Source organism: Cryptomeria japonica, chromosome 5, assembly GCF_030272615.1.
Source record: "Cryptomeria japonica chromosome 5, Sugi_1.0, whole genome shotgun sequence".
In the NCBI taxonomy this organism is placed as follows: domain Eukaryota; kingdom Viridiplantae; phylum Streptophyta; class Pinopsida; order Cupressales; family Cupressaceae; genus Cryptomeria; species Cryptomeria japonica.
The window spans coordinates 905328749-905354419 of NC_081409.1; positions in this window are offsets into that span (position 1 = coordinate 905328749).

Here is a 25671-nt window from a genome sequence, read left to right on the forward strand (position 1 = left end):
GGGTCCGATGTTATCTAGGTTATGGACTAGTTTATGTAACATGTTAGAGGATGTTCCTGATGCGTTACCGATGGGATTTATTGATTGGTTTATATTATTTTCAGCCTTAGATGACTTGGTTGATAATTGGATTGTGGGTTTATGTTATGAATTTAGTGTATTATCTTTTAGGTGGTCACCCTAATTGTTTAGGTCTTGGGTTGGTATAAATATGATATAAGATCTCTTTGTACATTATGGGAATATCATATTATGGTTATAGGATTATCTGTGTGCAAATAATGTTGTAATCCTATGTAGAGGTTTTGGTCAATCATAGGTGATCGAATTGGGTTTGTAAGAGAGGTTTAAGACCTCTGGTATTGAGCTTAACCAGAACTGTACTCAGGCATAGGAGATGATATCTTTGTAGTTAACTCTTCTTTCCAGATTGTAGGCTGGATTTATTTTGTAGTTAGTGAGGCTCCTTTTGTGATGAGCAGTGCGATCTAGGCTATTGGCCTTCCTTCATGTGCAAGCCCCTCATTTTTTAATCACATACTTACTACAGAAGTATTATATGACTGCGAGTAGGCTTCCCACCATGGTTTTTCCCTTTACTGGGTTTTCCATGTACACATATTGGTGTCATGTGTTCTAGATGGATGGTAACTATTCTATGATTTATGTTTATTTTTAATTGCTATATCAATTATTATGGTATTTAGTTTATCGGCTTTGGTAATAAGGATTTGAATGCTTAAAGTTTTGTAATCTAGTGACAACTGATTCAGCCCCCTCTCTCAGTTGTCCTCTGGTTATCTAAGTTGTCTAACAATTGGTATCAGAGCTTGGTCCTCTCTGCAGAAGCTTAACCCATTGAGGAAGATCCTATGGCATCTAGCTATTCAAGTTCATCAAATAAATTTGTAGTTGTTTTTCGGAGAGAAATTCCTAAGCTTGATGGAACAAATTGTTGGCCATTTGGTGGAATTGAATATGTGTTGCATTGATGTTTTGTCATTGATGTTAACACTAGTTGTTTGGATGCTTTACTGACACCCCTCTGGTCCCTATAGGTTAACTTGTTTCTGGGTAACTTGGATCCAGTATGATCTGGCAGGCTCCGGTATAGTCTAGTGATGGAATTGGCTTGTTCATGATACTTATACTCATATTTGGTCAGTTACTTTTGGTATGGTGATTGGATGCTATCTTGCTTGCTTAGAAGATTGGTTTCTGGTTCTGGCAAAGCTTTTGATGGAGATCTTTGGTGAATTACATAGGTGGTGTTGGTACAAATTTTGATGGAGTTTCAGGATGTTGTTGGTGATCATGTTCGAGACTTGGCATTTGGAGATCATTGTTGAAGCATGTGGACCTATACTTGGTCCTGATTGATCTAGGTTATGGACCAACTTTTATGTAATGTATGGATAATACCTATTGATATATTTCCACAATGTCTTATGTGTTGATATTACTTGTTTGGTCTAAGGCTGACATGGTTTGTAATTATGTAATTGGTTTATTTTCTGGTGGCCGGCCTGATTGTTTATGGTCGGGGGCTTGTATAAATAGATGTAAGATCTCATTGTAGATCATCATGGTTCATGTAAAAAGGTCATGGTCAAGGAATGTAATGTGTGAATAAATTTAATATCATTTAGGTAGAGGAGTTGGTTGATCATTGGAGAGCGAATTGGGTTTATGTAAGAGGATTTAGTCCTTCGGTATTGAGCTTAACCAGAACTGTACTCAGGCATAGGAGATGCTATCTTTTGTAGTTCAACACTTCTCTGGATTATAGTCTAGATTTCTATGTAGTCAGTGAGGCTCCTTTTGTGATGAGCAGTGTGCTTTAGGTTATTGGCCTTCTTGCAAGTGCATGCCCCTTCATTGTAATTCACATACTTACTGCAAAAGTATTATCTGACTGTGGGTAGGCTTCCCACAGTGGTTTTTCCCTTTACTAGGTTTTCCATGTATAAATCTTGGTGTTGTGTGGATGCATTTTATTATGTGACTACTGTTTATGCTTAAATGGATTAACTGCTATTTCGGTATTATTGTTTTGGGTTCCAGTATTAAAGTTTTAATTGTTGAATGTTCACGTAATGTATGACAACTGATTCACCCTACCTGCCCTTTTAGTTGTCTTCCAGTTATCTGAATTGTTTAACAATTGGTATCAGAACTTTGGTCTTCTCTATAGAAATATTAATCATTTGAGGAAGATCCTATGATGACTAACAATTCAAGTTCATCCAGTTCTTCTGGAGATATCTTTTGAAGGGATATTCCGAGGCTTCATGGAACAAATTACATAGTATGGAAGATTCGAATGGAGACTCATCTGAGATGTCTTGGCAAGGAGATTTGGGAGATCACACAGAATGGTGTCACAACCTATAATCTAGGATCTAGAAATCCTCCTCCAAAAAACCTGGACAAGAAGCTTGATAATGATTATAGAGCAAGAGAAGCCCTCTTGTGTGCACTTTTTGATCAACAAATAATGGGATTAACCGACAAATCATCTGGAAAGGCTATATGGGATTATTTGGAGACTCTTAATGAAGGTGATCCTACAGTGAAGATTGCTAAACTTGATGGTTACTGGGTGAGATATGAAAACCTAAATATGGAAGAAGATGAAAGGATTACTGCATTCATGGAAAGGGTAAATAAGATTGTTATGGGAATTCAATGTTGTGGTGGAACTCTGAGCAAAGATGAAATTGTTTCTAAAGTCTTGAGAGACCTACCATCGGCTTACAAAATGAAGGCTACTGCTATTAATGAATTAAGAATAATGGCTAATACATCTATCAACAGAGATACCTTGGTTGAGAAACTATCTGCTTTTGAGCTTAAGGAATTTGGACTTTCTAGAGTTGTGAAGACCGAACTTCTTTTTCATGCATCTACATCTATAACTGATAAGAAAGACTAGAAAGCTTTATATGCAAAGAAATTAGAAGATATGAAGAGAGAAGATGATGAGTTTGAGCAACTGGAAACACTATTTGCTAGAAGAGTACCATAAGGACCCATAGGAAGTAAGTATGAAGGAAAATCACCTTTTAAATGTTTTGCATGTAATAAGATTAGTCATTTTGCATCTAGATGTCCTGAAAGGAATTCAAGATTTGAAGAAAAAATTAAAAGATCATTTAAGCCTAACCCTAGATATCAGAACAAATATAAGTACAAGAAAAATAGAGACAAATCATGCTACATAGTAGATGAGAAAGGCATTACTGATCCAGATGATGAATCGGTAGAAGACCCTGCTAGTGGATCCAACAATGAGAAGGAATGGGTATTCTTGGCTATCAAGGAAGATGATCCGGCACTGGAAGAGAATGTACCTGAAGAGAAGGCACTTGCTACTTAATTGACAATGGTTGTTCACATCATATGACTGGAGATAAAGGGAAGTTTTTGTCTTTGCAATAATTTGATGGTGGTCTAGTTAGATTTGGAGATGACAAGGCATGTATGATTAAAGGAAAAGGAACTATATGATTGGATGGTAAGAACAATACTAACAATATTTATTATGTTGAAGGTTTGAAACATAATCTTTCAAGTGTAGGACAATTGGTAGATAAGGGATTTCAATTACAGTTCAAGGATGGAAAATGCAAAATCATTAACAGATCTAGCTTGGACATTGCAACCAGTACATCGAAAAAAGGTAATCTATTTCATTTGAACTTTAGTGAGAAGACATGTTTGATTACACAGATTGATAAGAGTTGGCTATGGCATAAAAGTTCACATCATGTGAATTTTGATTGCATTGTGAAGATTACTTCAACTAAGGTTGTTAGGGATATACCTAAGATTATGAAGCCCTATAATCCGGTATGTAAAGAATGTCAAATGGTTAAATAGGTCAGAACCTCTTTTATGCATATACAAGATAAATCGAGTGATGTTCTTGATCTTATTCATACTAATTTGTGTGGTCCTGCTAGAGTTAAAAGTTTTCACAGGGATAGATATTGTTGGTATTTTGGTATGGTTTTATCATTTATGTCAACACCTACTAAACACTTATCAACTTAGGCACTTTGGAGAATCAGCAACATTCACCGACAAGCAAGTGACTCATGCACAGTCACCGGTATCTAGTACACCGACAAGATATAATGATCATCAACACTTGGAATGATATGGAAAACACTTGGTTATGTCAAACACATCATGTGGACACTTTGTCTTGGTGTTTTGTTTATTGGTACATTAGCATTTGCATATTTGCTGTTACCGGAAAATAGGTCCAAGTTACACTGGTAGGTTTATCTTTTCCAGATTAGCATGGCATGCTATGGAGATGACTTATTATTGTTGTAAATGCATTAAGCCGACATATTGAATTGGTTATTGCATCAGGTATTAATTGATATGTAAATTAATTTTATTGTAATATCTTGTAGAGTTGACCTACTAAAATTGGTCTTAGGTTATGATATAAATGTAAGATCTTATTTGTAAGATCAAGTGTGGAATGCGAAAAAGGATTGTGTGAAGGTATATGTGAGAATAAGTAGAGCTATACACATAGACATCATTTGAAGATTGAAGGAGTGTTTTTTGAGAAGACAATCAGAACTACACTAGTATTGAATCTAGCATATGAAGATTCTATCTTGAGTAGTACATTCTTATTGGATTTAACCATCCAACTGTAGTCAGTGTGACTCCCATTTTGTGATTGAGCAGTGAGCTCTAGGCGCTTGGTGTTTTTGCATGTGCAGACCCCATTTGTATACACTTACTATATGCAGTAGTATCATCTGATTGTGGGTAAGGTTTCCCACCGTGTTTTTTCCCCTTACAGGGTTTCCACATATAAACATTGGTGTTATGTGTTGTGGATGACTTTGTCTTTATGTTTCATACATTAATCCTTACCGGTATTGCAATTAACTATTAAAACTATCTACCGACATATTAGACTGGTTTACTATTATTAAGCATTAAGTTGGTTAAGTTTTTTTGGTTTGAATTTATTAGACAACTGATTCACCCCCCCTCCCCCTCTCAGTTGTCTCTGGGACCTAACAATTGGTATCAGAGCTTAGTCCTCTTTTGCAAAAGTTTAACAACTTGAGCAATGTCTACTAACTATTTCAGGAAGGACAGTCCTAAACTTGATGGAACCAACTATGGCATATGGAAGATCAAATCAGGGAGGAGAATTTACATCTAATGAATTTAATACATTCTGTGAAGTAAATGGAATCAGAAGATAGCTATCAGCACCTCAGACACCACAACAGAATGGAGTTGTTGAAAGGAAAAACAAAACTATGTTGGATGCAGCAAGAAGTATGTTATCAAAAGAAAACCTACCACATGTATATTGGAGAGAGGTAGTCAGTATAGCGGTCTATACATTCAACAAACTTCACATCAAAGGTGAAACCGGTAAGACCCCTCATGAACTATGGTTTGGTATTACTCCTATTCTTAAATATTTCAGAATTTTTGGAGGTAAATGTTACATCAGAAGAGATGAGTATATTGGCAAATTTGATCCTAGAAGTGATGAAGGAATATTTCTTGGTTACTCATCTAAGAGAAAGGCATATAGATGTTTTAACAAAAGATTGCAGAAAATTGTTGAAAGTACAAATGTAAAGGTTGATGAAAAATTTAGAGGAACTTCAAGGTATATAGACTCTGAACCAGCAATAGAAATTTTGACAAATGAACCTACTCTGAATCCACCAGTATAGAATGAAGATCCAGTTACCCCGGTATCATCTGAAAATTCCACAGCAACTGAGGAACAGTAGCAAACAAAGACACCCCGGTATGTAAGACTGAATCACTCTGAAGATCCAATAATTGGAAATAAGTTTAAAGGAGTTATGACAAGAGGAAGGTTGGCAAATGAAGAGGTATGTCTTATTTCTCAAATTGAACCATCATCGGTTAATGAGGCATGTGAAGATAAATTTTGGATTAAAGCTATGAAAGAAGAATTAGAACAAATTGAGAAAAAAACACTTGGACATTAGTTCCCCAGCCTAAAGATAAAAATGTAATTGCAACCAAATGGGTATTCAGAAACAAACTTAATGAAGATGGTAAGGTTATCAGAAGTAAAGCAAGATTAGTGTGTAAGGGATATTCTTAGAAAGAAGGAATTGATTACAATGAAACCTTTGCACCGGTAGCTAGAATTGAGGCAGTCAGATTATTTTTGGCTTTTGCAACACATAAGAACTACAAAGTATTTCAAATGGATATTAAATGTGCATTTTTGAATGGAGATCTTGAAGAAGAAGTTTACATTGAACAACCTAATGGATTTTCCTTGACAGACAACAAAGATATGGTTTGCAGGTTAAGAAAATCTTTGTATGGATTGAAGCAAGCTCCAAGAGATTGGTATGCAAGATTGGATAAGTATCTTTTGAAGATTGGTTTTTCTAAAGGTAATGCAGACAACAATTTATATTATAAAGTGACTAATGATGACATCTTGGTTATAGAATTATTTGTTGATGATATAATCTTTGGAGGAGAAGATGGATTATGTAAAGAATTTTCTATTAAAATGCAGCAAGAATTTGAAATGTCTATGATTGGAGAAATAAAATTCTTTTTAGGATTGCAAATTTCATAGACTGGTAAAGGTATATTCTTGAGTCAATCCAAGTACTTAAGAGAGTTACTAAAGAAATTTGGGATGGAGAACTCTAAACCGGTAAGCACACCTATGACTACAAATGAGAAACTATCACTAAGGGATGAATCTACACCTATTAATCCAACTAGATACAAATCTAAATGGATTCAACCACAAAACCATAGCCTAACAACAACAAAGATCCACCATAACATATGAAGATTACCTAAGACAATGAAAATCAAGTGAAATCACAAAGATTATACCATCACATGTCCAATAGTGTTTGGATCTGCATTCTTCCTATCTCCATTGATCTTGCTTGATATATTTGCTGTTAGATTTTATATGTGCACAAGAGCTCAACAAAGAATGGAAATGTGGTTGCATGTAGGATCACATATGAAAGTTCAAAAGCTTAGTGTAGTCAAGTAGTCCACCCAGGATTTGATAATGAAGGAAGCATTTCCTTATATAAAAGACACTATAAGAAATGGAGGGATAAGATTGAGAGGTGTAAAAGAGGTCGGCTATGATTAGAGGGTAGGTAGAGGAAATAATAAAATAATGAAAGGGGTAGGTAGTGTAGGAATTAAGAGATGAATGACATGTGTCATTGGTAGAAAAGGCTAATGAATTAATTAAATAAATAAAGATTTATTTAATTAATAGAAGAAGTGGGATCAATTAAATAAATAAAATATTTATTTAATTTAGGAAAAGGATAATTTAAATAAATAAAAGGTATTTATTTAAATGAGAAATAAGGCTAGAAGAGGATAAATGAATTAATTAAATAAATAAATATTTATTTAATTAATAGAAGAATTAGGCTTAGATAATTAAATAAATAAAATATTTATTTAATTAGACATGACAATTTTAGGTGTCTACATTTTGCCCCTCTTTGAGACAATGTGGCTTGTCGCATTGTTTCAAAGAAGATAATATGAATTGATACAAAGTTGCCCCAAGATGGGAATGATATGCCCCCTCGAGAGATTGGATGAAAATGTCTGAAAAGATCGTAGACAATCTCTCGATAAGAAAGAAAGACTACAATGGACTGACTGGATAGAGTGACAGAGTCACGGGATAATGAAGACTGACTCGGGAAATGAGGGCTAGGACTAGGGCTAAGGAAGTCTATAAAATAGACCACGAGGGGAAAACATCCTCATTGTCATCCACACCTTCAAGAGATTAGAGTTTAGAGCGAGATAGAGCAGCAGCAGTCAGTAGTGATGGCATTGGTTCACAGATTCGATCGCGTTCACCGATATCAGAGGTCACCAGATGCAGGAGAGCCGGTGAGTACCACAAAACCTCCTTAGACTTTGTCGCATTAATTGTTGTCATTAATACATGCTAGGTAGCACAATAAATGCGCTTTTAGGAAAATGTCAAACATGTCAAAAATGTGTAGGCGCGTATGTGCTGGTTCTAGGTGTGTCTATGCTAGCTAGGCGCGTCTGTGTTTGTGCTAGGCGCGTCTATGTTTGTGCTAGGTGCGTCTGTGCTGGAAAAGGTGTCTGTGTAGGACGCGATCGCGTCTGCACTGTGTAGGCGTGTTTGTGCTAGGAAGGCATGTTTGTGCAAGACAGGCGCATCTGTGCAGAGCATAGGCACGTCTATGTATTTCAGGCATGTTTGTGCTAGGCAGGCATGTTTATGCAGTCTCTAAGCGTGTTTATGTATGAAAGCGCATTTGTGTCAAAAAAAAGTGAATTTGTGTCTTCTAGGTCAATTCGGCAGTTCTGTGATGAACATACGCTGTCGATTGGAGAAGCTGCTGAGAGGATACACTCAAGCAGGTCCTCGAGGGAAGACTAGCATAGCAAATAGGGTTAGGATTGACAATTCTGTGATAGAACATACGTTGCCAATTAGGAAACTACTCAAGAGGATTCACTCAAGCAGAGGCCCTATGATAGGATAGATCAAGGCACTTTGTGATGAATAGTGAGTACCAAGACATAGTACTTTGTGATGAACAGGGAGTACCAATAGGAGTAGCACTTTGTGATGAGCAGTGAGTGCAAATGTGAGCATCACTTTATGATGAACAGTGAGTGCAAATGTGAGCAGCACTTTGTGATGAACAGGGAGTGCCAAATATGTAGTACTTTGTGATGAATAGTGAGTACCACTAGGATAAAAGCAACACTTTGTGATGAACAGTGAGTGTTACTAGGACTAACATAATTGATTTGCTTGACTGCAGGAGTATTTTCCTATGCTGAGTCTCAGGAGAGATTCCCATCAACTCAGAGGTTGCGACCAGAGTTGACATTCGAGGACAGAGCTGCTATTGAGGGTATGGGTCTACACCACATTTTGCATGTGCCTGAGTTTCGAGCGAACATGGAGTTGCTGACTGCGCTAGCTGAGAGTTGGCACTCTGAGACGTGCATGTTCCATTTACCGATGGGTGAGATGATAGTCACCTTGGAGGATGTATACCGGATTCTGAGGATACCGATCGATGGGGAGTTAGTACCCTATGATCGAGATGGAGACAGGGATGCCATGAGATGAGTATTTCGAGACCCAGGACTAGATATGAGGGCAGGACATGTCACATGGGACACCATGACAACTACAGGGTTAGCACTACCAGCAGTGCTAGGAGGAGTGATCAGTGGGTTCCTGTGTCCCGATAGGGCGACATGAGGGTTGGCTGTGGGTTGGGGGAGCACCTTGAAGATGCTGGTTACACAGCACACCAGATATGCTTGGGGACCATGTGTGCTAGCACACTTGTATTACGAGTTGCATCAGTTTGTATATCATGGATCTATAGGATTGGGCTATGGAGTTACATTGCTACAGGTGTGGGCATACGAGCATCTACCAGTGACATAACCTATACACTTCAGGGGCAGGGGTCATGGACGCAACTTTGTGCATTTGTACGACATGATTACATCGCAACCACAGATTGGCAGATTGGAGTACTGGCGTTGAGTCTTGGATGAGATCAACACGGTGATATGGGGGCCATACCTTGGGTGTGAGCAGTGGGAGGATGATGCAGTAGAGTTACCATACACCTTTCGAAGTAGGTATTTTATTTGGTGAATGTCGTATGTATTGGAGAGGTAGCTAGTGGACAGAGTGGGTAGATAGTTTGGTAGGATTCAGTGGATGTTGTGGGGCTCAGGTATGTATGCATGGACAGTGCGTGACCAGGCACACTTTGGGCCACTGCTATCATATGATCAGGCTATGATGCAGTTGGTGGAGATGGTTCCCTTGCCATGGGATATGTGGCCAGAGATCGAGGATGTAGGGATGGATGCAGAGTATACTACATATTGGGCTGAGCATCCCTTCCCATGACTAACAGACCCCAGAGAGCTGATAGATGGGGATGGCAGAGGAGATGATGATGATGATGGAGATGGTGGGGGCAGGGGCTGATGGAGGAGGCAAGGTGTGGTAGGAGAGAGGAGAGTGGTTCCATAGAGGGAGGGTGGAGAGGAGAGACCAGTTCAGGTGGTGAGGGGTCGTGGTGGATTGCCAGTATAGGTGCCAGTAGCATAGAGTCCTAGACAGGTGCAAGGATAGGGACAGGGATAGAGGCAGGTATAGGTACCAGCATAGGGATAGGCACAGGCACAAGCACCCGTACAGGGGGAGTCATAGGCAGAGGTACAGGGGGCCGAGGTGGAGGAGGATGAGCTGGTTGAGCTAAGGGAGATCTGCCAGGGATAGGCAGATGAGATTCAGGACTTGGAAAGGGAGAGGGATAGACTCAGGAGGTGGCTCAGAGATACTAAGCGGGAGCGAGATCGGGCTATACAACGCAACACTGAGGCTAAGACAACACTAAGGGCTGGGAGGAAAGCGGCAGAGGACATAGGGGCTGGATATGCCTATGTCCTGTGGGTAGGGGAGGAGATCGCTTACTGGCGGGATCTCTATTATGGTGCAGTGCCAGCCAATCAGCGGGCCAGGAGCTTCCGGAGACCATCACATATAGTGATGGCCATTGGAGGGAGTCAAAGGAGACAGGCATCCAGCGGTGGGGTTATGGGTCCTCCACCACCACCAGATAGAGGGGGTAGGAGAGATGATCCTGAGGCGGGTCCTTCCAGGGCTCAGATTCCATCGAGGCCAGGCAGCTCTGAGGGAGGGAGTTCATCATAGCCATAGAGGGCTCCCTATGTATCAGTATTGTACCATTTTTGTATGATGATGTAGACATCTACGGGTGATTGTAGCCATATGATTTTGACATCATTGTATAATGACACTTTATATATATATATATATGAAATGATTTATCTTTGCGGCAGCTATATGCATGTGTACCTATGTGATGAGATGTTTAATGATGTATGTTTTATGTGATGGTTATGATATGGATGCAAATATGTACATGATGAAATGCAATATTTTTCATTCTTTTATGTTTTAAATATGTTATGCAAATGTAAATGTGAATGTATGAAATGCAAATGATTATTTACATGATGAGAATGTAAAATGTGCTAATATGTGTTGTGTGCAGGATGTGATGCAATTGTGATATCTATATGTATGTATGAAATGCTGAATATGTGGTAATGCAGGTGAAACTACATGAGATACAAATATTTTTGGTGTGTCATTATACTCAGTCATGTGATAGTAGGCTACGCGGACTCGAGAAGGACGATGGAAGTCAATCAAGAAAGGGGGATGAAAGATAGAAGATATGAAAGTGAAAGAGCTTCTCATGCGTTATCATCATTGAGCTTTATTATGGCAAGTAGGTTATGACAATCGAGGCATATGTTCGACCTAGAAAGTCATTGTACCTGTTTGCATGGAGATAAGACAGTCACAAACAAGGAATGCCCCAGTTCATACTAGACTCTCAGTGTCCTCATATCCTTGGACAAGTCATAGCATTACTAAGAGACAATTCACAGACAACAAAGAAAAATAGGTGACGATACTCCATCCTCACCTTTCTAGTCAAAGACATCCCGGAATAGCTAAAAGACATGTCACCAAAAGATAAAAATCAAAAGAAAACCAAGACTCGACACCACCATTCACTGTAGTCCTCAAGTTTAGTGCCTCTTGTCACTTTTATAAGTCATATTTAATTGTGGTCGCAATGTTTACTTTCACAAAAGGATAGATAGCACTGAACCATATGTTGTCTGAGTCTGTTGAAATATTTGATTTGTTGAAGCACATTGTTGCTGCTGTGTATCATCTGAAACTGACTGAATCCAGGAAATTGATACGTTATTGCGGAGAAGATGGAACTTGATTGCATATTGGTGATGCAAGTGTTGTTTTATTGCGGATTGTGCGCGAATAGACTGAAGAAAAGTGGAAGAAACTATACTCCTTGAAACATGTGATGTTCTTAGTTCCACACCTATTACTAGATGTAGGATTTGCCTTAGCCACAGATAGGATCTGATTTATTATGGATGGAAAGGAGTGTAAAGGGAGGTTTATTATGAATAGCGAACCAACCTTGGGTAGATCAATAACAAGCCATGATGGGAATGGGTAAGTTTATTATGGATGAAGAGGTTGTGAGTGTGTGCAAAGTGAAAGGATGCAAGTGAATCCTAAAGGAGGGAGGAGCAATGTCTCTACACATGGCACTGGTAACCTAGTTTTCACCATGGTACTTGCCCAGGGTGCCACCGAAGTGGTTTTCACTATTGGACGAAATGTTTTTCTTTAATTTCTTTATTTTTTGATTTTTTTTTACTGTCACAAGGCACCTGTTTGCCAGGTTTTCACCAAGTAACGATTTTTATGTTTTTATGATTTTTTTTTGTATTTTGAATTAGGATACTCTGAAGAGCTATGTGTAAAACCTATGAAGGTGCATGTTGTTGATAGGATCCTCCAAAGGTTCACCCTTTGTGGTTGAGAGGTGATATGCACCAGATCCATATGTTGCTATAATGATGTAAGGACCAAGCCAGTTTGATTCGAATTTGCCCTTCTTCTCTCTATCTTGTTGATTTTTAGGATTTTCTCTGAGAACCAAATCACCTACCTCAAATGTGCGAGGCTTGACTTTATGATTGTAGCTATGACTCATTCGTTGTTGGTAAGCCTTGAGATGATTAAAAGCAGTTTGTCTTCGTTCATCCAATAGTTCAAGTTCTTGTAAGCGAGAGACCCTATAGTCTTCATCACTGATAATGTTTTGCAAAGAGACTCATAAAGAGGGTAGCTCAACCTCAATAGGCGAGATGGCTTCAGCACCGTAGACAAGTGAATAGGGTGTAGCTTTTGTGGATGTGCGAACACTTGTGCGGTAGGCCCAAAGTGCGGGATTAAGTTGGATATGCCAATTACAGCCAGCGTCGTTGACTGTCCTTTTTAAGATTTTAAGGATTGTTTTATTAGACGCCTCAGCTTGACCGTTACCTTGGGGGTAATAAGGTGTGGAGAAATGATGGGAAATATGGAAGTGGTCACAGAGTTCATGAACATCCTGATTTTTGAAGGGATGCCCATTATTGGTGATAATAGAAACAGGAATACCTTATCGACAAATGATATAATTGAGAATGAAGGTAGCAATTTGTTTTCCAGTGATTTGCATGAGAGGCACGAATTCAATCCATTTTATGAAATACTCTGTGGTAGTGATAATGAATTTATGACCATTGGAAGAAGGAGGGTGAATCTTTCCTATGAGATTGAGTCCCCACTGACAAAAAGGCCAAGGAGTCGCAATTGGTTGAAGTTCTTGTGCTAGCGCATGGATGAGGTCTCCATGAAGTTGACACTGCTTACATTTCTTAACAAACTCATATGAGTCTTTTTCCATATTGGACCAGTAATATCCAGTCCTGATGAGTTTCTTGGCTAAGGTAGGACCACTGGAATGTGGACCACATAGCCCTTCATGTACTTCACGTAACATAATCTGAGCTTCGTCACTTTCCAAACATCTAAGAAGAGTGCCATCTAGACCTCGATGGTATAGGATATAATCTAAAATGATTTATCGAGAAGATTGGCGAATGAAAGTGAGACGTTGGTTATTGGATAGATCAGAAGGTAGGGTATTGTCACAAAGGTATGTGAAAATGGAACCGTATAACTGGGACTTAGGACTGATGACACATATTATCTCAGCAGGAGTGATTTAATATAAAGGAACCAAAAGGTTATCCACCAAGAAATCATAGCGGGTCTCATTCGGAGGTAGATTGATTAGTGAAGCCATTGTAGCCATGGCATCTGTGGCTCAATTCTGCTCTCTTGGTATCTGCTCAAAGTCTATCTTTGTGAAATGTTGTTTTAGGTCATCCACCATTCTTTTGTAAGGCATTAATTTCTCATCCTTTGTTTGGTAATCATCAATTGCTTGACGGATTACAAGTTGAGGGTCCCCAAAAATACGAAGTTCCTGGATCTTCCACTGAACAACAATCCGTAATCCTGTTGTTAATGCCTCATATTCCACTATGTTATTAGTGCAAGGAAATGATAAGTGGTATGATTTTGGTATAGAATCCCCTTGAGGAGTTATAAAGAGGATGCCAGCTCCTGCCCCATGCTGTGTGTATGAGCTATCAAAGTATAATTGCCATGGTTTTGCATGTGACACTATTAAAATGGATTCATCTGAAAATTCTGAAATTAGAGGAACATCATCTATCATGGGAGCATCCACTAACTGATCTACAAAAGCTTGTCCTTTTATTGCTTTTCTATCCACATACTCGATGTCGAATTCACTCAGGAGCATCACCCATTTGGCTAGTCACCCAGTAAGTGTTGCTTTATTGAGAAGGTATTTCAACGGATCAATCCTTGCAACCAACTTAGTCTTATGAGTTAGCATGTAATCTTTTAATTTCTGCGAAGCAAAGACCACGGTGAGACATGCATGCTCAATTGGTGTGTAGTTTAGCTCATATCCCACCAATGTGCGACTGATGTAATAGACTGCCTTTTCTTTGCCTTCAATAACTTGTTGTGATAAGAGTGCCCCTAGTGTTGTTGAAGTAGCTGATATGTATAGTAGTAGAGGCTGATCTGGAATTGGTGGCATCAAAACTAGTGGATTCAGAAGATAATTTTTGAGTGCCTGGAAAGCTTGTTGACAATTATCATCCCATTTGAATTTGATGTTTTTATGTAGCAAGTGCTGAAAAGGATTGCACTTATCTGCAAGTTGTGCTATGAATATTCATATGGATTGAAGTCTCCCTTGCAAAGATTGAAGTTGACTCATGTCTCATGGTGGTTGCATCTCTAGGATGGCCTTGACTTTTGCTGGATCTGATTTGATTCCTCTCTTTGAGACAATGAATCCCGGGAGCTTCCCAGAGGTTACTCCAAAGACACATTTCTTGGGGTTTAATCTTGCTTTATATTTTTCCAACTGATCAAAGATGACTGAAAGTATGTCCAAATGTGTATCTCTGTCTATTGATTCGCCCAAGAGGTCATCAACATAATCTTCCATAGTAACATGCATGAGATCATGAAAGATATTAGGCATGGCTCTTTGATATATAGTGCCTGCATTTTTTAGCCCAAAGGGCATGACATTACAACAGAAAGTTCCCCAAGGACAAGTGAATGCTATTTTGTGCTGGTCTTCGGATGCAATTTTTATTTGATTGTAACCAGAGAATCCATCCATCAAGGATAACATCGCATGACCTACTATGAGATTGACAATCAAGTCAATATTTGGTAATGGAAAATCATCCTTAGGACAATCTTTGTTGATGTCTCTGAAATCTGTACATATTCTGATGCTACGGTTTGGTTTACTGACAGGCACTAAGTTGGAGATCCATTCAGGACAATCAATTGGGCGTATGAATCCGACATCCAATAATTTCTCAAGTTCTACTTTGACTAGTAATGCCACTCATGGATGCATCTTTCTTAATTTCTGTTTCACTGGTTTTGCCCCCAGTTTAACTATCAAATGGTGCATGACCAAATCCGGATCCAATCCAGGCATATCAGCATATGACCATGCAAAATTGATTTATCGTTCCGTGAAGAAACTTATGAATTTTGACCTTTCTGACTCTTGCAAAGATTGAGCCAAGAATATGTTGTGTGGAACTTCTTCTGTACCAATGTTTGTTTTGATAGTCTCCTCTACCAACATGGATGACTTTTCCTCATATGATGCTAGGAGAATGTCGAGCCTTCCATCTTTGGGTGCCTCAGAGAGGTTTTTGCCCTCAGATACATCCTTTCTTTTTACTTTTTTGGGGTCAGACAATGCCACAGTGTGGTTTTCACCATAAAACCCTTGGTTTGTTTTTATTTTTATATTTTTGAGACTGGAAGGTCCGACACCCTCCCCAAAATATGCCATGCTATTGAGTTCTATAGTGTATCCTGCTTTATGGTCCCCAGGGGGAAGATCATCTTGTATGCCAAGATAGTCAATAAAAGCTTCATCATTTTGGAATGTGTCAAATTGTGCAGGTCCTTCATGGTCCCAGTCAATAAGTTGGTGGTGGACAAGGGGAAGGCCTTTGATGTCTTCGAAGTTAGTGGGGCTAAGAGTGAAGATGCAGTTATATTCCAATATGTCGAGGTAGTTATCAAGGTCATCGTTGGCACTCTCCTCATCAGTCTCGATCGTGAATGAATCCAAATTATCATCACTAGTAGCACATTCTGGGACAAGTGTTCTCATTCTATGTGATTTCAACCTAGGACCTAGAGACAAGGACTGTGCGGAATCCTCAGGGGTTGTTTCTTGACCAACTTTGAATTTCTTATTAAATTCCTCTTCTTTTGTTGGTTCACTTGGTTCTCTGAATGTCTCAATGAGCTCATAGTCACTAGAGGATTTGTCTGAACCCCATTCCCATTCATTAGAGTCTGTGGAATAGTGAGTTTCTTGTTGAATTTTGGCAACTTTGATTTGTAATGCTTCTTCTATTTTTTGAGTATGAACCTTGGAAGTCATGAAACCAAGTCCTTTGGAATGTTCCTTTTTGAATGTCAATTTAGGTTGTAAAGGTTTAATGATGCCTTCCTTTCTTAACCCAAGAGGACTTTTGCCATCATACCCAAATTTTTGTAGAATCTTGAACCCTTTGCCATACTTCTCACATGGTAAACTGATGTGATCTTGTGTATCATTTTCAAGCTCTTTGTAAAGCATTTTGTATAAGTCTTCTTCTTCCAGTTCACCCCATTTTTGGAAGATTGTAGGATCCCATTCAAGTGTAATGATAGATACCCGCTTAGTAGGATGTGGTCGTCCATATTATTTTGGTGAATTCATGACTTGTTGTAAGTACATGGTCTGATTCAAAGTGTATTCACCCATGCCTTTGTCCTAGAATTTTCCCTTAAGTTCACCTTGTTTTGATGTCGAAGGTTTTAATGACTCAGGATCAATGTACACAGAAGAAGGAACAGCTTCGCGATTATTGGGAATGATGGTCTCAGTTTTTGGTCTCAAATTATTGCAATATATGAATGGATTAGGATCACCATTAACTGTTATTTCAACTCCATTGTGAGGAAACTTAATGCATTGGTGATATGTAGACGAGACTGCCCTCATTTCATGAATCCAAGGATGTCCTAGCAATATGTTGTATGTGAGATCAAGATCAAGTATTTGACAAACCACATCCTTTGTAACTGGCCCAACTCTGAGAGGTAAGGTGACTGTGCCCTTGGATGAATGCTCTTCATCATCATATGCTTTGATGGTAATTTTGTTTGTAGAATTCACAGCTTTATCAGAATATCCCAATTGTTTAATAGTGCTCAATGTACAAATGTTTAGACTTGCTCCTCCATCTATCAGGACTCGTTTTATGCGATGTTTGTGTATGAAGGCTTCAATGTGTAAAGGTGCATTATGTGGCTAACTGACAGAGGCATCGTCAGCTTTTGTGAATGTAAGAGAGTGTGGAATGGAAAGGTATCCCACCATGGCTTGAAACTAGTCCACGTTCAGATCAGTAGGAACGACAGTGTCTCTTAAGATTTTGTCAAGAATAGCTTTATGTGTGGGGGATATGCGTAAAAGCTCAAGGATGGAAATGAGCGCGGGTGTCTTCCCTAACTGTTCTACAAGGTCATACTCAGGTTTGGTGGATGAGGAAGAGGTGTTCTTGGCTGGAGCACCTTGCAAAGTGAATTTACCTCGACAGGTTGTAACATGACATTCAGAGGTAGGTTTGGAAGTAGATCCAATGCCTTTTAGGACAATCTTGGGTCTTTGGGTAGAATTCTCAGGTGTTTTGTCCTTGATGATAATGGTAGAGACATAATTGTCCATTGAAATTTGATTGATGGTTGAATCATAGTTATAAGATGCTCTGGTATAGTTGGTTTGGTCATCTGTGGCTTTAGCTTTTCCCTTGTCATGCTTTGGGAATGGTTCCTTAAACATTTCATGTTCTTGATTGGATGAGTGTCCTTCAATCTTAATGTCACCTCTATCAATGAGATCTTGTATGATGTTCTTTAGTTGATGACAATTTCCTATCTTATGACCTTTGCTCTTATGAAATTCACAATATTCATCATCATTCCACCAATTTGGTTTCACCTTTGGCTCATATGGAGGAAAATCTGGAATTGTGATTACTTTGTTTGCACTAGCTTCTTGAAGACTGACTCAAGTGGTTCTCCCAATGGAGTGTACTTCCTTCATGATTTAGAAGTTGTTTGAGTATTCACTTGATTGTTTGTAGAGCTTGATCCCAAAAAAATGATTTTGGGTCACACTGTATTGGCATCAACAACACCATCATTGACTATGTTCTTGTTTTTGTTCCAAAATCTTGGCTTATCTTTCCCTTTAAAGTCATCTTTGTTTTCCTTAAATATCTTGATGACTCCTTGCTCAATTAGGACCTTCTCTATTGCTAATCCTTTTTCAATGAAGTCCTTGAAGGTGGACAAACAAGCTTTTCTTAGATCATAGCCAATGTCTTTGTTAACATTTTGGGTGAACATCTCTACCATTTGTTTTTGTGGAATTTCATAAGAGCATCTGCTAGCTAGATTTCTCCATCTTTGTAAAAATGATGAAAAGGACTCTCCATCTTTTTGCTTGGTGTTGCACAAAGTAGTGACTGATATGTCTATCTCTATGTTGTAGGAGAAATGTTAAATAAATGCCTCTGCTAAGTCACCCCATGACTTAATTCTAGGTCGAAGTTGGGAAAACCATTCCATAGCTTGATCGCCTAGGCTCTATGGGAATAATCTCATCAAATATGTCTCTTCTGCTGCTACCTCAATGCAAGCTATAAAAAACTATCTTATGTGTGCCTTAGGATCCCCTTTTCCTCTATACTTATCAAACTTAGGTGTCACAAAGTGTGTAGGAAAAGGAGGTATTGGAATTCTCTTGTCAAATGGATAAGGACATATGTCTCTCATTGTGTATGTTGGCTTCGGTGTATTTATGTCCTCCATTTTCTTTTGTAAGTCTCTGATTTGTTGCTCCAAATTGCTCATAGGTGGAGATCGACTTCTTGGACCATACCCCATGCTTGAGGCACCAATTGGAAGAGGAGCATGTTGCATATATGGATGATATTGATCATACACATGTTCATATGAAGGAGGTCTATAATGATGCTACGTATATGGACCACTTGGTATAGATTCATGTTGAGGAACAAAATATCTGCTTTGTCCATGTATACCATACTCTATAGGCATGTCATGAGTTTTTTCTAGTGTGTTGCCCCCAAATTTGACACGGGGTTTCCTTGTGTCCAAATTTTGAGCATGCCTTTGAATATCCAATTGCTTTGGTGGTTGATCCTTAGCATTGATATGTGATTGAGCATATTTTTCTGCATAAGACTTCCATGCTGGTCTACAAAGGTGAGTATCATATGCTTGACCATGTGTGTATGGGACCTTTGGTTTTTGAAACAAAGATGATGGTGATTTAGGTACAAGATGTGGTCCTCTATTGCCTCCACTATTAGGCCTCCTTTGATCCATGTTGGAGTGAGATTGTTGCAAAGGTCTATGTTCCATTATTTGAGACATGTCAAAATCATGAGGGATCTTGGCTCCACTTTGTGCCATCACTTGTAAGAAGTATTGTCTATCTGTCCTCATTATTTCCTCAACCAATTGATTGAAATGGAGATTCATAATGGTGTCTTCCACTTCTGCTGAATGTATGAAAAAGTTGTCCATGTTGTCATTGTGTGTATCATTGTTGTTTGTAGTGTCCATGTTCTCAACATTTGGAATGTTTCTATAGGCATCCATGTCAGGTAATGTAGTATGATCAGAATTGAAAAAGATATCATTTTCATACTCATAGGAACTCATGTTTGCGGACTCTTGAGCCTCTTTAGCTTCTCTCCTAGATTTTTGGGAGCGAGTTTCAACCATGAACTAGGTATTGACCAAGATGTGTGAGACTATATGAAAATGGAAAGAGTATGGAAGACTAAGAGTTGGATGGAATGTAAATGAATCTGAGGTTTACTTGCAATGACCAAAGTGTAAGACCAAGTATGTATGTAGTAGAGTAGGTGTGGCTTCCAAAGAGAGGATAGTTTCTCTTGATGAGGTAAGTTGACCTTGACTCTAAGTAAGACCAAATGAGACCCAAAGGTGATAGACCTTGATGAGGGACCACTTAGCAAAATGTTGTTGTATGTAGTGTGTTGACAAAGCAAGATGAGGACAAGCAAGTGACCTTTTGACTCAAGTTTAGACAAATGTGAATGTAATGTAAGGTGTAAAGCAATGATGGACTGTGTGAGAACCAAAGACAAGTTGAATGCTAGATGAAACCTTAGAGAAATAACCTAGGAAGCTCAAGAATTTTGAAACTGACTGTGTTTGTTTGCTGGACTGTAAAAGTTTTTCAATACTGAACACAGACGCGCCTGTATACTGCACAGACGCAATTTCCTAATGCAGACGTGGTTTTGTTTAACACAGATGTGTTTCTGAGATTTTGTCAATACAATGTTGATTATGGGAACACAGATGCATTTTTTCCATTCACAGACGTGGTTATAAGACACAGACGCTATTATGTCAGACATAGACACGTTTCTGCAAAAATTTTGCAATTTTTTCCAATCTGTGAAGTTGTTTTGTTGTGACCAAATCTGACTGTTTGATTATTTTTCGTGACAAGAGGACATAGTGTTGATGAGGACTCAATGTTTGCAAGTGTCTAGACTCAAAAATATGACTCAAAGATAGTGTGTTGATCGATGTAAAATTGTTTTGCATACACTTGAAGACACAAAAGACACAATGTTTTGTTGTTTGGTCTTGAATGTTTGATTATTCAAAATAAGTCAAGCACAATTCTTATGGCTGGCCAAGACAATAGTTGTTAATCCCACATGAGGTTTTACCCTCGAGGCTACGCTATTGAGAGTGGATACTTAGATGCTTGACCCCACTGGCTCCACCCTCAGTACTCACTTCTCGGAGCAGCCAAGCATCAGTCCCCACAAAAACTCCTTGTGGCCAACTTTGTATCTCTACTAAGAACCGTATATGTGTGGGCCGCTACCAGAGGTCTGACCTCCTACCCCAACAACTAGAAGGATTTGGGCTTCTAAAACATAAAGGTGCTAGTAAGGGCATCCGCTCGTGTGGCCATACATGCGACACTTTCAGCTCTGTAAATACAGAAGGCTCCCAGCTGGTAGGGGTTACGCCCTACAAATGATCAAATAAATTTGATCAAATGGGTTTATGGGGAGACATAGTGTCGGTATGAGCTAATCAGCACACGTTATTCATAGTTTTCAACATGAATATAGTTATTTATAGTGGTTTTGAAGAAGATGGCTTTTCTTTTGCTACCACTTGGGTCATTCTCTCCTCACTAGTAGTCCTAATGACCACACGGGGAGACAAGCCCTCTAAAGATTAAACAAAAAGAGCCTATTACTTGAGACACAAAAGACAATGATTCAATTTTAGTGCACCAATTGAAGTGTTTGCTAGTCTATGAAAACAAGGCACACAATAAAAATCCAAAACCCTTGCCAAGGACCTGCAACAAAGAGTTATTAGTAGTTTGGATTGTTTCAAATGATCACCCCTTCCTGCAAGCACACGAGTTAGGTAAATTTTAGATCCAAAAGACTTTGTGAAATAGGGGCCTTCAACAAAATGATTTTGCTTTCAAGACAAGCTGCACCAATTTCGTTAGCTAGATCTGAAGATGTTAGCTCAAAATAAACCAGATCTAAAAAACTGAATGACTAAAAACTTGAATCAATAAAAATCCAAAATGCAAAATAAGTGTACACAAACGCGGTTACCATAAACATAAACGCGACTTTTAGATGCAGACGTGCCTGAAAATCACACAGACACGGTTTTGGAACACTGACGTGCCTTGTGAACACAAACGCGCTTGAAAATCCCATAGACGCGATTAGGAAACACAGACGTGATTTTTGGAATCTGCAAAAAAAATAAAACTATCGAAATATTGTCAAAAATGTCAGATCTGCAACTTCAAAACACCAAATCTGCAACAAGGAGGTTAAATGCAAAAGGGACAAGAGTCCCACCGGGCGTGCCAAAATGTTTAGGGTGAAAATGGATACAACAATGATAATATTGAAAGACTAAATGGATTCAACCACAAAACCCTAGCCTAACAACAACAAAGATCCACCATAACATATGAAGATTACCTAAGACAATGCAAATCAAGTGAAATCACAAAGATTATACCATCACATGTCCAATAGGGTTTGGATCTCCATTCTTCCTATCTCCATTGATCTTGCTTGATATATTTATTCTCAAATTTTATATGTGCACAAGAGCTCAACAAAGAACGGAAATGTGGTTGCATGTAGGATCGCATATGAAAGTTCAAAAGCGTAGTGTAGTCAAGTAGTCCACCCAGGGTTTGATAATGAAAGAAGCATCTCCTTATATAGAAGACACTATAAGAAATGGAGGGATAAGATTGAGAGGTGTAAAAGAGGTCGGCTATAATTAGAGGGTAGGTAGAGGAAATAATAAAATAATGAAAGGGGTAGGTAGTGTAGGAATTAAGAGATGAATGACATGTGTCATGGGTAGAAAAGGCTAATGAATTAATTAAATAAATAAAGATTTATTTAATTAATAGAAGAAGTGGGATCAATTAAATAAATAAAATATTTATTTAATTTAGGAAAAGGATAATTTAAATAAATAAAAGGTATTTATTTAAATGAGAAATAAGGCTAGAAGAGGATAAATGAATGAATTAATTAAATAAATATTTATTTAATTAATAGAAGAATTAGGCTTAGATAATTAAATAAATAAAATATTTATTTAATTAGACATGACAATTTTAGGTGTCTACAGGAGGTTTACTGTATTTGACACAAAATAGACCTGATATTATGAATGCAGTATATATTGTTTCAAGATTTCAGAGTAATCCTAGAGAAAATCATGAATGAGCAATAAAAAGGATTTTACAGTACTTACAAGGCACTATAAATCTTGGATTATGGTATCCTAGAAATGAAAAATTTGAATTATGTGCATTCATAGATGCAAATTGGGTAGGAGATGTGGATGATAGAGAAAACACCACTGGTGGAGCATTCTTTCTTGGAAACAAACTAAGTTCTTGGTTGAGTAAGAAACAAAGTTGTACATCTTTATCAACAGCAAAATCAGAATATGTTGCAGCAACAACTAACTATACACAGGTACTATGGCTTAAGCAAATGTTGAAAGACATAAAGTTAAAATGCAAGGAACTTATTACTATCTATTGTGATAACACTACAGCAATTGATATATTTAAGAATCCGGTATTACATTCTAAAACCAAACATGTTTCTATCAAACTAAATTTTCTAAGGGAAAATGTTGAAGCAAAGGAAATAAAACTGGTTTATGTGAATACAAAAGAGCAGATAGCAGATATCTTTACTAAACCTTTGCCTAAGGAGACTTTTGAATATCTCAGAGATCAGCTTGGGGTCATACCCCCATCTATAGAGACTTAGGAAGTTGATGATTATCATCAACGATAGAATTAATTGAGAAATCTTTTATTCTGGCTTTGATGGAAAGCTTCTTCTCAGGGGGAGTAGTTGGTATACTAAATTAATTGGTATTTTGTATATTAACTTGGCTTGGAAATAACTTTGGCAATTGATGTCAAAGGGGGAGAGATTGGTATGGAAAAACACAAGGAAAACACATGTTGCTCCCAAGGGGAGAGATCGTTGGTTGGGAGAGATTATTACTCTCTGTATCTGTATTTTGATTTCTGGTTATGATCTCTTTTTGGAGATTGTTGGTTTTTGGTATTTGGCATTTTTGTTTTGGCACTTTGATGGTTTTTCCATCTTGTGTTGCCATCAATGCCAAAGGGGGAGATTGTTGGTATTTTGGTATGGTTTTGTCATTGATGTCAACACCTAATAAACACTTATCAACTCTGGCACTTTGGAGAATCAACAACATTCACCAGCAAGCAAGTGACTCATGCACAGTCACCGGTATCTAGTACACCGACAAGATATAATGATCAACGACACTTGGAATGATATGGAAAACACTTGGTTATGTCGAAGACATCGTGTGGACACTTTGTCTTGGAGTTTTGTTTATTGGTACATTAGCACTTGCATATTTGTTGTTACCGGCAAATAGGTCCAAGTTACATCGGCAGGTTTATCTTTTCCAAATTAGCATGGCACACTATGGAGATGACTTATTATTGTTGTAAATGCACTAAGCCAACATATTGAATCGATTATTGCATCGGGTATTAATTGATATGTAAATTAATTTTATTGTAATATCTTGTAGAGCCGACCTACTAAAATTGGTCTTAGGTTATGATATAAATGTAAGATTTTATTTGTAAGATCAAGTGTGGAATGTGAAAAAGGATTGTGTGAAGGTATATGCAAGAATAAGCAAAGCTATACACACAGACATCATTTGAATATTCAAGGAGGGTTTTTTAGAAGACAATCAGAACTACACTGGTACTGAATCCAGCATATGAAGATGCTATCTTGAGCAGTACATTCTTATTGGATTCAACCATCCAACTGTAGTCAGTGTGATTCCCATTTTGTGATTGAGCAGTGCGCTCTAGGCGCTTGGCCTTTCTGCATGTGCAGACCCCATTTGTATACACTTACTATCTTCAATAGTATCATTTGATTGTGGGTAAGGTTTCCCACCGTGGTTTTTCCCCTTACAGGTTTTCCACATACAAACATTGGTGTTATATATGTGTTGTGGATGACTTTGTCTTTATGTTTCATACATTAATCCTTACCAGTATTGCAATTAACTATTAAAACTGTCTACCGACATATTAGAATGGTTTACCGGTATTAAGCATTAATTTGGTTAAGTTGTTTTGGTTTGAATTTATTAGACAACTGATTCACCCCACCCCCCCCTCTCAATTGTCTCCGAGACCTAACAAATATTTCATGTTAATCATTGATTATTATTCTAGAATGATGTGGGTTACGTTTTTGAGAGAAAAATCTGAAGAATTTGAAAATTTTAAAATCTTTAAGGCTAAAGCAGAAACTAAGAAAATATTGAAGATTAAATGTTTCAGATCAGATCATGGTGGAGAATTCAAATCCACTTAGTTTAATAACTTTAGTGACAAGCATGGTATAAGAAGACAATTTTCTGCTCCCCGGACACGTCAACAGGATGGAGTGGTGGAAAGGAAGGACAACACTATCTTGGATGCTGCTAGAACAATGATGATCAAAGCTAATCTACCTCATATCTACTGGAGAGAAGCAATGAGTACAACAATTTATACATTCAACAGAGTACATATTAAAGGAGAAATCGGTAAGACACCTTATGAATTATGGTTTGACAATACACCTACAGTTAAGTATTTCAGATGTTTTCATAGTAAATGTTATATTAGGAGAGATGATACTATTGGGAAATTTGATCCTAGATGTGATGAAGGCATATTTATTGGCTATTCTAATGAAAGAAAAGCATATAGATGTTATAAAAAGAGACTGTTGAGAATTGTGGAACAAGAGATTGTTGAGAATTGTGGGGAGTGCTAATGTCAA